The sequence below is a fragment of the Epinephelus fuscoguttatus genome, linkage group LG22, assembly GCF_011397635.1.
Source record: "Epinephelus fuscoguttatus linkage group LG22, E.fuscoguttatus.final_Chr_v1".
NCBI lineage: Eukaryota > Metazoa > Chordata > Actinopteri > Perciformes > Serranidae > Epinephelus > Epinephelus fuscoguttatus.
In genome coordinates this window covers 25,707,743-25,721,131 of record NC_064773.1, presented here as the reverse complement: position 1 = coordinate 25,721,131, position 13,389 = coordinate 25,707,743, and the positions used below count along the sequence as shown (strand labels likewise).

Here is a 13,389-nt window from a genome sequence, read left to right as displayed (position 1 = left end):
TGCCATACCGAGTGGGCACCCCCTCCCTCTCTGCTCAATCTCCAGCCCTCACACTGACTGACAGCGTAGCCGGTAAACAGAGCTCAGCTGTTTATTTAGCCTAGCGATATCTCCAGACTATAGTAGCTGCAATGGACGACTTTGAACGCGATTTTGAAGAGTTTCTTGTAGCGGACACGGACCCAGAGCCATACCTGTTTGAGCCGGAGCATACAGATGAGGAACTCCATGTGTTTGATGCTGAGCAGGCAAGAAGAGAGGCTGAATGCACAGAATGTGATTCGGTGCTACTGCTACCATCATTAAGGAGATATATCATCTTCTTTTCCTCGCAGATGACGGTTCAGGTTCATTCTCTCCTGTTGTGTGGTAAGTGTGGTCCATTCACAAACTTTATAACTAAAAAAACTTTTCACTACTCTCTATCGACGAACTACTAACACTCTCTGCTGTTTCCTCCTCCTTCTTCCTTCCTTCCGCTGTCTTCGTTGGTTCATTTATACACGCGAAACGCGTTCTCTGGCAGGCTGGATTGTCCGCTTGGTCTGCCGTACATACATGGCGGCGCAAGATGGCGACCTCTCTAAGGCAAGGCCTCCCGTTGTCGGATATGACATGAAACTACTCCAGTTAGCTCAACCATGTTGTAACTAAGACATCCGCTGGAAAAAATATTTTTTTTCACGTTGACGAGACGGCGTTTTGGGTGGAGCGGTTGCTATGAATGCGGAGCTTGCTGTTTCTGTAGGTACACATTTCCTGGGGACACCTACACATCTCGGCCATGCCCCCTCCATTGTGATTTGCTAAAGCGCTGCAGCGTTCAAACTCAAAGTCCCCCCCCCCCCAGTCGTCTTTCACACAGGGCTGCCGGCAGATTCTACAATGTAAATTGCAGAATCTGTCTTGAGAGATTAGTCATCGTCTGACAATAAATAGTTTTCAACCACAATTAACTGTGATTTCTTCAACTTTCCCTCAAAAACAGCCTTTAAACTTAAAGGAATGACAATTTGATACTTATCATGATAGTTATTGATAACGACTGATATGAAAATATTTTTTGTGACAACATTTCTGGCCACACTGCCTGGCTCTATTTCTAGAAACAAATTTATGTGGATAGCACACAGTAGGTGACAATGGTAACAGAGTGTTTACATTTTGACAATGTCCTAAATAATCAGAGTTCAGTTTTATACACTCTATCATTGCATGCGGTGTCTGAGACTAATACAGCTCATCAGTGGGGTTAAAATAGTGTAGATTTAGTTTATGTCATAATGACTATGTCCCTATAAAACACTGGACTGTGAAGGGCTAACATAAACAGAGAGCTATGTGTGCAGGCTGAAAAATGAGGCTGAGTGACAGTTTGGTGATAACACACGAGTTCAATCTGTCAAGACAATCAGCATTTAGACCTTGGGAGAAGAATGCGCAACTGTGTGCGACCGATTCATTGGACACGATCACCTGCAAGTGAAGCCACTCGTAATTCTTCCCACCTGAAATGAGGAGTTCAAACTAATGTCAGGCTGCTCTGATGTCATGCCTGCCTCGGGTTGGGTTTCACAATAATCTTAGGCTCTTGGAGAGATGCCATCGGGTCCGGCTTCCGCACCCAAGCTTTCTCCAATTAAATCGCAGGGAAAAAATAACACGTGAAACACTAGATCCCTGCTTGTTTGTAGAAATTAACGTGGTGCATGCAGTGTTTGCAATCAGTCATTTCTAAAGTATCAGTCATCACAAATATGAGGCACACATATAGAGAACTACTGGAGGGGGCTGAGGCTGACTATGCTGAGGGCAAATGTATCTTTTCCCCTGTTATAAACTCCTAAATCATGTATTGCTCTGCAAAATAGCACAAAGATTTGGCATTTAAAAACAACAGGATAAAAAATAGAGTGGAGGAACGGCATAGGCAGCCACGAAGATCAATAGACTCATTGAGCTTCTTTATCTTCTCCTTAAGAAGCGACAGCAACTCTCATTTGAGCCTCCTCACCTCCCTGCTTTCGAACTCCATTCTCATGGCAACTGTGCACTCTGGACAAACACTCTCGATGCAATCTCTTTTCTTCACTCCTCGCCGTCAGCCCCACACCTCCACATCCACTCTTGTTTTTCTATTCTGTCCCTCAGTCATTTCTCTTTGACATCAGACCTGTGCTAGATAAATACCTGCCAAGAAAGGCCACAGTATAGAGAAAGAGAGAAAAATCTTAAGTGTCCATATGGAGTAGGAGATCTGGACTGAATTCAGCCTTGTTATGGTTATATTTTCAATGTGTGATGGGTTTCATATGGGACGGTCTGACCAGCAAAGGGCCAAAGGAAAAAAGCTGGGAATATACATCACAGGTGTGAAAAATATTTCCTCTGCGGAAATAATGTAAGAATGATTCCGGAGTCTATTTAAAAACAGGACAGCTCCTAATCCTAGAGATCAGCAAAAGGCCAGGACATCATTGCTCGATCCACTTTTGCTCCAATTTGCTCACAGCGCGGCGCTATCAGACCCTAAACCAAACCTCATTAAAATCGAAATATGGAAACTTGGGGAACTTCCAGAAACTTCTAACTTCTCTCCCTCCCCTTTGCCTAAGTGCGAAGACAAAACAGTGGACCATAGAGAGAAGGGTGCATGAAGAACAGCAACAGATCCTTGGGACTGAGAGCAGAAGGAAGGAAGGGAATGAGGAGAAAGTAAACCTTTGATGAGTAAGACTTTTTTTGTTAAGCGAGGGGGCTTAACTTTAAAATATTCTGGGTGGCAGTGAATGGGGGATTGACCAATGGCCCTGATCTCAGCCACACACTGGGGCACTGGGGTTAATGGTGGATAAAGATTAGAAAAAAAAGGGGAGGGGGGGGGGGGTTGCTTTGCCTGATCTCCATCCACCCCCACAGTCCACCCCGCAGTTTTCACCTTCTCCGCCAATCCCAAATCAGCTAGACAATGGAGGCTGCCAATGGGGAATGATCCAAGTCCCTTTGATTTCTGCCTCTACCCTCTCGACTGCTCTGAGTGCCCAGGGTAAAGATCCGTGGAGGTTCCCCCTGTTTGCCCACTCACAGGGACGACAGTTAGCAAGCTCAGAGAAACCATTTGAGGATTGGAAGTGGAATGACAAGAGGTCTCTGATCTATGACAAGAAATCAATTTCAAACTGGAAATGTGAGCAGAGGGCTGTTCAGTCTGAACTGCAGCTTCTTTAAAGCAGCCAAAGATATATTTAATTGCTGTAGATTTTTATATATGTCTACACTGGAAGTACGGCTTGCAGTGTTGGGGCAATTACACTTTTTTGCAATGATTAGAAGGACTTTTTTAGGCCAGCAGATATGCAGTAAGAGTTCATCTTTGAAGATTTAACTGAATACTAGACAAATTAAGAACTAATGTTTAAATCTCTTTTAGGTGGAAAGGGAAATCTGGACTCTGCTTCACTCTGGGAAGATAGGACTCTCGGGTAGGTGGACCTGGTTCTTCAGCCAAGCCACCCAGAATCTTTGCCTCTGCCTATATGCTTTAATCATATCTTTACCTCAAAGGTACTACTTCACGATGGCGTATGAAGATAAACAGATTTCTTCCCTTAGGTTGAGGGTAGAATATCTGAATAAACCTCAGGCCTGGATTCAAAGCCTACAGACAGACATTTTCACCTTCAACCAAAAGATATTTATTTCTATGGAGCCACTATACATTTCACTGTTCTTTTGTATGTTTAGGCTCAATCAAGCCCCACTAGAAGTGTATTTTTTAAACGTTCTTCTTAATTTGTTGTGTTCAGGATGGTCCTGGTACCAGGTAGTAGCAGCATGCATCCAAGAGGTTACGAAAACCCTGGACACAAAAATACTGTATAAATATGAATATGTATATAGAGAGGCAAAACACCAAGTGGACAAAGCTTGCTCTAAAACTTGAGTAAATCTGGGGTTAACTTTCAGTTTTGTTGGCAAGTACTGAAGGAGATGATGAAGATGAAGAGCGACACAGAGTTGGCCTGTTTTCTGTTGGACAGGTAGGTGCCAGCGATTGGTAGAGTATCGGCTCTTCCATTACATCAAATCAAACGTTCGTACAATAGTGGCTTCTGGTGCACATGCATGTAGGGAGGAGGGGCCAAGTTTGAACGCTGTGTTTACAATCAGTACCAAAAATTCCTGCATAGTATACCTCTAAATGATTTATATCATAATGATTACATATTTGCTACATACCTATAGCAAATCATTCCACTTAAACATTCACATACCACTCTTTTGACCTATAACCTGATTCTACACTGCCCTGTTTACTTCCAAACCAACAAAATTAAAAGTTTTATTGTGTTTCTTCATGCCATCACTACGTGAAAGTGAAAGTGAAATGTGTGTGTGTACTAGTGCAACATGGATGCATTAATATATGCCAGAGATCTAATCAATAGAATGGCCACATTAGTCATGATGGAGATACAATTAGTCATTGCAGTTACGTGATCTGAGATTCCTCACACTCATTTGTGGGCTGATCTGGTGACAAACACCATCTTGTATCATTAGCTTGGAAAAAGGAGCTATTTCTGATCATGTCAAAGTTTTGCAGAACTCCAAAGACGCAGGGTCAAAGAGTCAGACTTTAGTTATTGACTGATTCACAATAAAACTTGATATCATCTATATATTTCACTTTTAAGTGAGTATTATTTAAAGGGACAGTTCATCCAAAAAATCAGTTATGGTGTTAGTTGCCAAATGTTGGAGATAATCAGCCTTCTCTCCAATATAATGTAATTAGATGGCACTCAGCTTGCCGCGCTCAAAGCACCAAAAGATACATTTGAAAAACTGAGCAGCAATTGCTCTTTCAAGAAATCATGACTAGGTAAGGATAGTAGAGTAAAGATATCCACAGACCTTGTTGTAAACAGTTTCATGTAGGAACTATTTTCTTTTTTTTTTTCTTTTTTTTTTTTTAACCAACATATACCCACCAACCGTATCACTGCACAGAAGGAAGTGTGCATCTACTCATGTTTGTGACAGCATGAGATGTAAACTGTATTGCCGTCCTCCTGGGCTGACCTGTAACATTAGCTAGCTTAGTGGTGCTAGTCAAGCTGGCAGTAGATGCACTCGTCCTTCTGCGCTGTGATATGGTTGGTAGGTGTAGTTCAGTAAAGAGAAAATAGCTACTACATGAAACTTCTCACAACAAGGTCTGTGGATTATCTTGACTAACTGCGTCATGATTTCTGGAAAGAGACATTGCCTCTGAGATTTTGTATTTTTTTGGCGCTTTGAGCACCACAAACCGAGTGCTATCTAGTTCCATTACATCAGAGAGAAGGCAGACATCTCTATGGCTGATATCTCCAACACTCAGCAACTTACACCAAAACAATCTAGATTGTTAGATAGCACTGCAGGTAAGAGATTTAGAAATGTACTAATTTTGGGGTGAACTGTCCCTTTAATATTCAGCTCAGACAATACTGTGCTTGAGAAATGCACACAAATATTTATCTTGGTATCTGAAATCAGTTACCTCTGGAGATGTAAATGAATCTCCCACATCCAGACAACTTTTTGACTGATGACATTTTAATGTTATTGGTTCTAAATGATGCGAGAAGTTTGGTCCATGTACTAACAGGTATACTTTCCTCATACCTGGCTCGGCTGTTTTGTCATTTCAGTACCCAGGATTGTGTTACTCTGAAGCCAAAGCTCACAAACAGTTATGACTGATGTGACTCATTACAGTGGACACATCTATCTGGGAAAAACAAACACATCACCAGGCATGCAAGGACAATAAAAACTGCTTTCACTTACCACTTTGGACTTTACAGTGTGCGTCGTTTGCTTTTTTCTACGGGCGCAGAGTGTACATATTTCATCCTAAAAAGAAAATAAATGTTTGGACTGAAAATATGAGCAATACAATGAACAAAGTTGCAGCTCTGTCTTTAACTTTCTGTAAAGCGAGTATGGAGTAATACATACCAGGTACACTCACGCCAGGTTTCGTGCTAATATAACCCTGTTCACTTTATTCTGTTCTGTTCAGCTACAAATCTCAATCAAGACATCAACAAAGTAAATAAAAAGAAACCCCCTGATGTGTAAGCTTGCCCACATTTGTCAGCCGTAACGCATATCATAACTTCTAAGCTAGAGTAGATTGAAAATCCCTGGGGTGTGAAAACCAAACAGGCACAACTGAAAGGTTGCCCAGTGGAGGGGGAATTCTATCAAGGTGGACAAGATGAAGATTTGTTACATTTGAGTGGGGAATGGGCCCCCCTTGACCTCCACTAGCCACTACAATCAGCCCAACACAGCAGAGCTAACAATACTATAACATCACAACCAAAGAGACACTAAAAAACTAAATTAGTTTATCATTTTATTCAATCAAAAAAAGACATCCCTTAAAAGAGTTTTAGTTGGAAAGAAGAATGATCTTGAGAATACACTGTAGGTTACTGTTAATTTTAACACTGATCCTTGAAAAGACACTGTTAATGCTACTGTAATCTTCCTCAAGGTTAAGGCTTTCTTTGACAGATGGACATGAAGGGACCATGTTCAAAAACTCACCCTATGGGAGAGAACTTGCTGTTGTTGTCCGTCACAGGAGTGGAAGGAGTCCAGCGATGTCGGCTATCTGAATAAAACAAAACAGAAAGTGTACAATTAGCCCAAATCTATTCATGAAATGCTGATTTTTTTTTTTTTTTTTTTCACATTTCCTAGGTACGTTCAGAGCCGGCGTGGACATGTGTGGGCTAGATTGTGTCTTGCATAACTATTGTCTGTGCGGTTTGTAGGTGAAAGCAATAAACTTTGGAACAACAAAGTGCACCTGGATTTTGCTGTGAAGCATGAGAGAGAGAGAGAGTGTGTGTGTGTGTGTGTGTGTGTGTGTGAGTGCATGCACAAACAGGCAACGTACAGTACAGTAAAAGCTACAGTCCCACACCCCCACCCCATTACCCACCCACCCACACACACACACACACACACACACACACACACACACACACACACACTCCTCACTCTCTCTCAAGTTAAAAGGTGCAGTGCCTGGAAGGCTCAAGCTCTCAGCGCCAAGTAAATCACACTATTAAACTGACACGATTGATTTCTCATGTAGGTCCATTCAGCTGTCTGCGTCTAAGTACACATGCTATGGCACCGGTATAATTTAGAGGCCATTAGTATTGATGATTTTTTGTGTTAATCACACAAACTGCAGCAAGAGTGTACAATACCACAGCTGCAGCTACAGATTGCTTTGGACGTTTTTACTGCACATACGCCACATTTAGAGCATTAGGCAAAAATAATAATAATTCCCCTCGTTTAAGAGCATTGTGGGGGCACATTTCTGCAGCTGGGGGCACAAGGGGGCACAAGGGGGCACAAAACGGCCTGGATATTCCTCTCCGAGACTTTTTTTTCTCCTTCCCCTTTATTCTCCCAGAATTCCAATGACCCCTACAGGCAACCAACGACTGCTGAATCCCAAGGAATGTGCTCTCTGAACTGTACAAAAAGCCCTCAGCTCAAAGAGCACAGCTGAAAACAAAACATGCCAACTGCTATAATTTTTCACTGTTTTGAGTTTGTGGAAAATGTTGCACAGATTGCTGTGCAACATTTACTCAGAATGGGGTGAGAGAGTTTGAGGCAGGGGTGGGCACAAACTAATACACTGTTTGTTTGGGAAACAGACATGAAAAGGTTTGACGAGTTTAGAATCACACAAAATCATATGATTAATTTTCATTTTGTACGTCTACATAGGAATGTAAGAAAATATCGATACACTGTACCGATTCTCAATTGTTAATAAATAGTTTACACACAAAAATTCATGGCAGTATTTCTAACCCCTGACTGCCAGATAGCAGTGCTGTAATCTATCTTCAGCCATTTGACTCTTCCATTCTGACATAATACATTATCAATACACACAAATACAAATACAGATTCCACTGTTCTAATTTCATTAAAGAAGAAAAGTTTTCTTTGCTCTGATTTTATACATGTGTGTTGTTTATATCGCGACAGTTTGGCTAAAATTAGATTTTAAAATCACATTTAATCACCTTGCTTGCAGTATCAAAATATATCGCATACGGATGGAAGATACGGTGTTGTTATTCAGTTTCTCTTTAAAACTAAATTTTGAATGATGCTCGTGCACTGATTAGATGGAGATGGACAGTATTTTGCAGCCCCATCATTGCATCACACCAGCAAAGGGGCTAATATTACCCCGTCTATCGTCGTATTTCCATCACTGCCAATCATAGCCAATCGGACCTAGAACTGCTAATTACTCGTGACTACTGCAGTGTTGTTTGGCTCGTGAGTAAATGCAGATTGTAACTTTTCCTATTAATTTCAAAAGCCAGATGTTCGTGGGTGTTAGTGAGTTTTTTGTCCAGTGGGAAACAGGCTTAATAGAACAGGTAGAATAGTCTAATACTGTTAGTTCCGAAAATTACAACATGTTACTGTAATGCAGCCTTTAAAACCAGGAAACACGATATTACGATAGCCAAAATCTAAGACAATATCTGGTCTAGTCCATTACAAAGCCTTATTACTACACACCAAACAACTGAGAAATACAGTTCTATGTATATAAAGTAATGGCATGAACAAATGTCTGAAAAATACTATGAGATTTTACAAAAAGCCAAGCTACATGGGATGACTAAAGCTGCCAACCAAAGAAAACAGATAGTAAATATAATTTAGATATAAAACATCATTCTAAGTTAATGCCCCTTTACTTCAAATTATTTGCTGCTTAGCGGACTTCAATATCACAACACCTCTGGGCTGTGCAGATGTCATATTTTATTCACTGGAAAAGCATTAGGAATGCTATTAGTCTGTATGACCTCCAATTCGTGGGGATTTACAAATACCACACATATCTTTATGCCAAATACAAAACCACTGGTAAATTCTATCAACTTATAAATATGGCAAATGCATTCAAGTATTCATGAAGGCCTAATAATGCTATAGGCTGATATTTACATAAAGCGCTCGTGCACTAAGTCAAGATAAACTATTTAAGACCCGGACCACAAATACTTCCACACTGCAGAAAAAGGAGGGTCCTGCGATGAAAGAGGACATTATGCTAACAAGTCAGATTACTGTACACAATAACTTTATCTTAAAAGTAAATACCATCCTTGGTGTTGGAAAAGGAGGGGGGGCATTATGGAAAGTCACTGGCAATATTTCTGTGGGGACCAAATGCTCCTTATCAGTGTTAGTCGAGCAATTCAGGCCCGCCCGAAGAAAGATGAGTCTTCAAACTCATTCTATTCATGGTCAGACGTGTAATTACCCTCAGCTCACAGTCTAGACGTAACCGCTTTCACAGTATTTAAGACCCCCTATGCAATGCGCGGACGCCGGCTCCTACCACCGAGCCCTGCACGTTAAATCTGTGGGCAGATAAATTAGTGAAGAATGCAATAAAATAGACACAATGAGAGGAACTTTATCCTCCCCGCTGCTAAATGAGATTTCTTTGAAATGCAGATCAGTGGCTCTAGATTAGTGAATTTTAGCTGCTGTCAACATCATAACAAAATACAAATGCGATTGTTCGCTGGTGCCTTATCTCCTTGCTTCCATCTGTTGGCTGGTTATTTACTCCCCCCTGATTTACTATGCAGATCTAAATAAGTCGCATCAAAAGGAGGGCTTACTGCACAATGCCTTCTTAAGCTTCTACATCAAGGTATTTGAAAAACCGGTAGTCACATGAAAAGGCTGCCCATCAAAGGCACATCTCTAATGAACTCTCCCATATCAGAGGGGGCTTGTGGGGCCTGGCTTTAATGCCGTCTGCGTGGTGAGAGAGGAGCAGAACTACAAATCAGACCCACCAATCCATGGTTGGGAAAGGGAGGAGGAAGATGGAGAGGGGGAGAGAAGAAAGGAGAGACAGGAGAGGGAGGCAGAGGAAGGCCTCAGTTATCAGATGAGATTAACTCAGCACCGGACTAGTCCTAGGTCTTTCCATCCATCCATCCATCCAGCTCTTTGGTCCGGGCTGAGGAAGGCGCTAATGAAAAGACTACAATAGCACTAGATTAGAACGAGTGACCATGGATTAGACAGGACTCTACAGGTCAGTTATACTGAACCACGAGAACAGAAAATCAAACAGCAAAAAAAGTAGATGCAGTGTCCTTAAGGATTTTGACACAGCTGGACTGCAGGCAAATCAAAGAATATCAATAAATTCTGTTTTTTTTTAAAAAATGACAAACCAGTCCAGTTCCCAGAGGGGGATTCTTGGACCGACTGTCAAAAACAGGAAAGAAAAGCACACTCTGCTGTCCTCTCCTCCCTCCTCATTCTCCCCAGGTCTGCAAACAGCTTTGCTAATCTCAAACAGAGCTTTTGCATTACGCTCTTGCAATAACCTTTAATTTCATGGTGTATTTGTTGCATTCAGAGCACAGGCCGGATTACAACCGACAATCTTCAGACTTATACAGCGAAAATAAACTGCATGGAGAGATCATGATCTGTACCCCCCTCCACCCACCCCCCCAGCACACACACCGCCATCATCACCGCCACCATCCTGCTTTGTAGCAGTGTGCCTGGATGAAGGGGAGACCCCCACCAACAAGCATGCAGTTTACCAGCGAACAATTAGCCCCGGAGCAAGAGCAGGCCCGGCGCTGGCACATGTGGTTAAGAGGCGAGCGCTGCAGGAGAGCGCCAGATGATGAAGGGATGAGGATGGGAGGTGGATGAGGAGGAGGGGTAGAGAAGAGGACACCGAGGGGGCAGGCAGGGGGAGAGGGTGGAAGGAGGTGTTTTGCGTGTGCCAGGCACGCGTGCGCCACTTCTTGGCTACTGGGCATGTCCTTCGTCATTCACTTACAGCTCCTCTTTACAGAGAAGATAAAGACAGATAATGGGCCCCCTCTTTAATTCCAAGACAACTTTGACTCCAAACTTTGGGAACCCGTCCAGACTGAGCTGTAGTGTGACGGCATCCAATGCCTGACTCACTTTACTACAGAAACCCAACTTCTCGTCCCTCCCCTCACCCCGCCTCGAGCATCTTTCTGCTGTGCAGCATGCCAACTGGGCCCGGTGCCAGTCGCATTTGCAACCACAAGGGACCCTTGTCTTTTTGCCTTGCCTAATGAAATGACAAAACAACAGATTTGCATATGCAGAAACAGGTGTTGTAACAGGTTTGACTCCTCTTGACCCAAACCGTGTTAAAGAGAGAAAATGAATAGAAAAAAACATGCATGAAAAAACAAAAAAAAAAAAAAAGAAAAAAGTTTATGACCAACAGCTGCCTGGAGGTATTTAGGCTCTAATGGGCACTCAAGTCTGCACCATCTGCCCTGCTGCTTGCCAGAAGTGACAATATAAATTAAAAACCACTCATCAAATATCATAAAAATAAACCATTGTTTTGCTGCCTCCATATGTTGTGGCCATTTTATTTCATTCTCGGAGAGTAGCGATGGAGGCTGAGCTCGGAGGCCTATCGCTGTGATCCGGGGAAAATCCGGAGAGCTGCACAGTAGCCTGTAATTACCCTCCCACCGATCCGCTGTCTTCAGACCAGAGCCCTGCGTCATCCTACACATTATCCAAGTCCATCCTCTCCACATTACAGAGTAAAAAACCCAACAGAGCCAATGTGGTGAAAACAAGGTCATTGTTTAGAGTAGGATTAGGGGTTGCCATCCAAGAGCGCAAGCTGGGTGTTCAGATGGTGAAAGGAGATAAAATCACAACACTATACTTGCTTGTAACCAGATAACTGCTATTATGTTTTATGCAAATTTAGATTTGCCATGCCAGAAACAGACATTGTGGTGGCGAGTGTGTTGCTGTGAAACAACCCCAAACTAACAGTGATGCATCTCTGAAAATGTCAAATGTCTCTCCTGCACATTTTGACCAAATTATGTCCTGGCCCAAAGGGCTCGACTGGAAACATTCCTTTTGTCCTTTACTGAAAGACACAGCTACTATATGACACCCCCTGCCCCGCCGAACCCACTCAACACTGCCGCCGCCGCCACCCAACCCCCCGCTTCCGTTTTTTCCCTCCTGTTTTTATTTAGATGAGTGAGACAGAAGGAACAAACCTGAGACAGTCGTGACCCTGCGCGAGTGTTGTAACTTGGTCTAGAGCTACGCCGGCAGAAGGCAGCACCATATGCCCTCAGCCCCGAGCTGGATGCTCTTTCTGCAGCCTAATGTGCCTGTCAAAAACTGTTACTGTCACGAATCCCCCCCATGTTTTTTTCCCCCTCTCACAACATGTTTGAAATAAACATTGTTTTCCCTTCTCTCTCCTTGTGTGTCTCTCTGGGTAAAGAGGAAGGATCCTTGGAAGGAATCCTTGGTAACTGTTAGGTATTGATGTATCTGTATCCTGGTCAGAAACAGTCTACAGCTAAAGCTCTGTTATCATTGTCACGCATACATTAAAAACAAATCAATTTTTTAGATCATTATAAATTGATCAAAACAAGTGTAACTTCCTTTTTTTGGTCACTTTCCTTAATTGCCAAATGTGCAGGATACAGTATCCATCACACAACTAATAACCAAAGACAGTTGTCATCACTGAAAGACACCTTAATAAAGACAAAAAATGGCGGATAGCTCCCACTGTTAGCCTACAGTGCTGTCTCACATGAGAGTCTGACTGTTTACAAGTGACAGGCTGATGGCTGAACGCGGTCTGAGCAACAGTGACCTTGCCTTTTACCATGAGTGACCCTCTATCTTTAATTCAGGGCAAGACCCCAAAACCAACACATTTTTTCACACCAGGACACTGTCCATCTGACCGTGACTTGAATAAAAGCTGCCATGCCTTCACACCACACTGACCAGCAAGTAAACATGCAATTGTTAACTCAACAACGAACAGGGGAAAAGAGAGAAATCGGAGCAAGCAATGTGTGTAGCTGCTGCTGGTGGACTGCGATTCAAATGATAGTTTATTGGATAAGCAGACCGACAAGTCAGTTAGTGTTGCAGTCCAAGCTTTTGGCAGCTCTGAGTGTCAGCTCGACGGGAGACTATTAAACTACAAGGTCACCATCAAGACTGTGGTGCCAGGAGGTGAACTCTATGAAAAGGCATAAATTGTCTTACACAGCTTTAAAGAAATGTTGTGCAAGCAAACTGAAAGTTTGTTTTAGAATTTAACATGCATGTCCCTTTCCATTTTAGAATCTGACACACTGCGAGGTTTTACACGCCAGCCAAGAGCTACACTTTCTAACTTGTGAGAGCTATGTCATTTTGTTTGTGGCTTTACGAGCCTTGGAGGGAGGTTTAATG

At 42.6% G+C, this 13,389-nt stretch overlaps 1 protein-coding gene across 5 annotated transcripts in view; it reads right to left on the bottom strand.

Annotated features, from left to right (window-relative positions):
• The window catches only part of foxp2 (forkhead box P2), a 139,819-nt gene that overhangs the window by 97,365 nt on the left and 29,065 nt on the right, over nucleotides 1-13,389 (bottom strand). For all 5 annotated transcript variants that reach the window (XM_049566430.1, XM_049566429.1, XM_049566432.1 and 2 more), the window contains exons 2-3: nucleotides 6,607-6,673; nucleotides 5,839-5,904 (exon numbers count right to left, since the gene is read on the bottom strand). The gene's annotated coding sequence lies outside the window, so the exon portion shown is untranslated. The remainder of the gene's footprint in view (nucleotides 1-5,838; nucleotides 5,905-6,606; nucleotides 6,674-13,389) is intronic.